Here is a 3827-nt window from a genome sequence, read left to right as displayed (position 1 = left end):
AGCGGTGACAGCGGGTGCCGGACGCGCCTTTCCCGGGGCCAGGATCCCGCTGTTTCGGTCCTCCCGGGCGGAGGGCCACCTAGATCCGCCCAGGTGAGGGGAGCCGAGGGCCTGGGTCCCCACGCTCGCTTTTCTGGACCCGTCCGCCAGCCCCTCCGCAGGCCCGGACCCGCGGGGCCCGGCCACGCTGTCCAAGACCTGGGCGTGCCGGCCCCGGGGCGGCGGGAGGTGAGTGGGCAGGAGAGGGAGGTGGCGCGCAGGAATGGGCTGTTTCCTTGGCTTTTCCAATGGGATAGAGCGTGTGGGGGCGGGGGCGGGGGCAGGGGGTGTCTCTTAATATTTTGGTCATCGGAAACTGTGTGACTGACCTCCCGGCCGCGCCCTCGGCAGAGACGATCTTGTGCGCTTTCTAAGGTCAAGTGTTGGTGTTGCGGAGCTGGCCGGGATTGTTCCCCTGAGAAGTGGCGGCGCCTCCCCACGGCAGGCTGGCAGCTTCGGGGGATCTGAGCCAAGAGGTGTGGACTCTGGAGTAGGTTTACTATCCTTACTTAGGCTAACGGTGTCGTTACTTAGTGCGTGGTATCGTTTTGTAAATTAAAGAACTACGCTTTCCGGCTTGGGGAAGGTGTTCCGAGTAGTAGCGGGGAAACTTGTGTATTGTCCCCAGGCTGGGCAAGTGGAGAGGTGGCGTTAACCTTGAGACATTTGTCTTTTCCTCTTCCTGTCCTAAAAATGGAAAAGCAACAAACCAGAAGGTTAAGGGAGTTGGGGATAGATAATATGAAGCGTCCACGTGGTTTGGTAGACATAGAAGTCACCCTTTTTAATCTGACATATATAAACATGCCCTTACAATTAAACCACCTATCAAAGACATTCTAGAACCTAACTGTCCTTTTTGACAGCTTTTGTTGATAGTGTCTTGAGGAAGTTAAATCTTTAAAAGTAAGAGAATTGTTGCAGAGAGCAGTTCCCATGTTGCACTTCCTAAGGATCTATTTCTCTCTGAGAAATGACCAATTAAGATGCCGTTGAATCATAGCCAAAGAATTGGGTTGTGTAGCCCTGAGTGTTTCCAGGAAGGACTGAAAAGAGTATCTTTTGGGAGTGGGGGAGGAGTGGTCCCTCCTGTTTATTACTGAACTTATTTATTATTCCTTTGGAACCAAAGTTTATAGTAATTTGCTAAATGCCACATAGTCTTCAGAGAGGTAGGTAGGGCCGAATGGCATAATTAGGCAATTAGTCAAAACTGCGCACTTGATGGCACCATGCTAAGTACCCTTAGGATAGGCAGACAATAAATAGTTGTCGAACTCAGGTCATGGAGGCAGGTAGAGCCTGTACAGACGTGACCAGTTTCTGCTCTCTTCCTTGAGGATCACCAACAAGTGGAGCCACTAGTGTTGGGAGTGTGACTTGGGGACCCGGGGCTTACCATAGCACCACGTACTAGAAATAAAACTATGTCAGCTTCAAAAGATTTCCTTCTTAGGCTAGAAGGCAGGAAGAAAGCAATAAGACTGTAAGATTATGTAACACGAGGTTGAAAAGTCACTTCATCAACCCAAATTTATCGAGCACCTACTGTGTGCCAGGCTGTACCGGGCGCTGCGGGAGCACAGATGTGCTGGATTGAAGGCAAAAGGCCTTCTTGGGGTGAGTTAATGTAGACTTGAAGGATGAGTAGGAGCTGCATAAATTAAGTGAAGGGAGGAAGAGAAAAGCAGGAGTATGCTCACCCCAGGGAAAGGTGTTCCCTAAGACAGAGAAGGGGAGAACAGGGATTGTTCAAAGTCCAGTGTGACCCAAGGAGAGAATGACACCCGCTGAGATCAGCAGGTGCCGGGGCTAGATGATGCCAGATCTTCGAGCCATTTCGTGGAACTGATCCTCAGGACTGTTTCACCTCTGAAAGTATCCTGATGAGAGTTAAAATCAAACAAAACAAACCTCCAGTTGCTGTGTGGAGGATGGATTTGAGGAGCCCCTAAAGTAGACAGGCTGGTTTGGGACTTATGAGAAGCCTGGCGGCCTAGGCTAAGGTAGTGGCAATGGGGATTACAGAAGCGGGTGGACTCAAGGCAAACTCTGGAGTGACCTGGTGACTAGTTTTGTGTAGGTTGTGAGAATGCATGGTGACTGCCGCTAAGTTGGGGCTTGAGCACTTGGATAGGTGGCTCTGTCATTTACAAAAGAGGGAACATTGGAGGAGGGACAGGTTGGGAGAGGAAAGACAAGTTTGGTTTTGTTGAGTCTGAGCTGCTTTTGAGGCTCCCAAGTGGACGAACTTAATTAGTAGCTGTATAGACCAGACCCCAGCTGACCCTCCAAAGAAGCTGGGGGTCATCTGTATTGGGGTGTTATTTTAAGTCTTGGGTGGGTTGGAGGAGAGGGTATAAGCCTGGAAAAGAGCCCCTGTCTTCATGGGGAGAAATGGGAGGAAAACCAGGGTGATACTAGATCTTCACCGAAGCTGTAATGGGCATGAACACCCAGCATGGTGCAGGGGTGTGTGTGTGTGTGTGTGTGTGTGTGTGTGTGTGTGTGTGTGTGTGAGTGCGCACACACATGCACTGCAGGGCCACCACAGTTGCCTCCCTGGAAGCTGCTCCTTAAGTGAGAGGTGAGACAGAGGGCTGGCTTTTTAATATTGATATGTGAATGGGATAGAGTGAGTGGGAATGTGAGGGTGAACATACAGGATATCTGGAAGCCCCTCCCACTCTTAGAATATTAGGTTAAAAAAAAAAAAACAGTTCGATTGTGCCAGCATTTTGACATCAAACTCATAAACCATTGACGTGTTACTGAAACAATATTCGGAAGCACTTATGGTTGTGATATTTGAAGTTTTATTTTGTAGATCATGAAAATTTAACGATTAAGAGAAACATAGATGGAAGTCACACAACAGAGCTGCAGCGGGGCTACGAGCGCCCGGAGTGAGACTGCCAAGGCTCTGGTTCTGGCTCTGCTACTCCTTCGCTCATGACCTAGCCCAAGTTTCCTGACCTTTCTGCCTTGGTTTCCTGGTCTCTGAAATGGCACCATACCCAATGCTTTGTGGTGCCTTCTTATGGGCTGTCGTGAGAATTGCTTGTGTGCATCATGTATGTACAGTGTTTGCACAAGGTAGGCAAGTGTGCATCATGTACGCCCAATGTATGTGTACGTGCATCAGTATGTGCATGTGTGCATTGTGCCTGGCACAGAGTGAGTGCTCAGTAAGCTTTAGTGCTGGTGGTTTTGTTATGATGATGTCATTTCCATCATTTCCAAATGTAGAATCTTGAGACCCAGAGGATTTTGAGAATCTGTCCAAAGCCATAGAGCCAAGCAGTGGCAAAGTGAAGGCCAGGATTTCAGTTGCCTGACTCACAGGCAGGGATGTCTTCCACTTAGCATGTCAACAAGTGTCAGGTGCTAGATGCTGTATGAAATTAACTGTAATAAAAAGACCTGGCGACTGCTCACCAGAGTGCAGAGAAGCAAAGCAGATATCAATGTCAAGACATACAGACTTTTCCTAAGCAATTTAGGGATATACATTTTGTATTAATTTGCATTGCTTTGCATGTTATTTTATATGCATTTCCATCTGCTGGTAATTTTCCTAGTGAGATCTAAAGGCTGATGCTTCAAGTATAGAAGATCAAATAAAATTAATCAGGAATTAACTACACTGTAGCTCTGTTGTACTTCAAAATCTAATGGGCCCCCGGGCACGGTGGGCTCAGTGTGGGCTTGTGGGGAAAGGATTGAATCAATATTTACTATTTTAGAAGATGTGGGAAGCCAGATACCATTTGGTAAAAGCAGGTCAC

General features: G+C 48.3%; 1 protein-coding gene across 3 annotated transcripts in view; it reads left to right on the top strand.

The window, feature by feature from the left end:
- GCNT4 (glucosaminyl (N-acetyl) transferase 4, core 2) overlaps positions 1-3827 on the top strand; it is a 26745-nt gene that overhangs the window by 1271 nt on the left and 21647 nt on the right. The window contains exon 1 of one of the 3 annotated variants that reach the window (XM_025047840.1): positions 382-515. The exons of the other annotated variants lie outside the window; for them this stretch is intronic. The gene's annotated coding sequence lies outside the window, so the exon portion shown is untranslated. Of the gene's footprint in view, positions 1-381; positions 516-3827 lie in introns of those variants that run through there. 3 annotated transcript variants of the gene reach the window in all.

The sequence above is a fragment of the Pteropus alecto genome, unplaced genomic scaffold, assembly GCF_000325575.1.
Source record: "Pteropus alecto unplaced genomic scaffold, ASM32557v1 scaffold20, whole genome shotgun sequence".
NCBI lineage: Eukaryota > Metazoa > Chordata > Mammalia > Chiroptera > Pteropodidae > Pteropus > Pteropus alecto.
The sequence above is the reverse complement of the archived record's forward strand: the minus strand, read 5'-3'. Positions and strand labels throughout refer to the sequence as shown.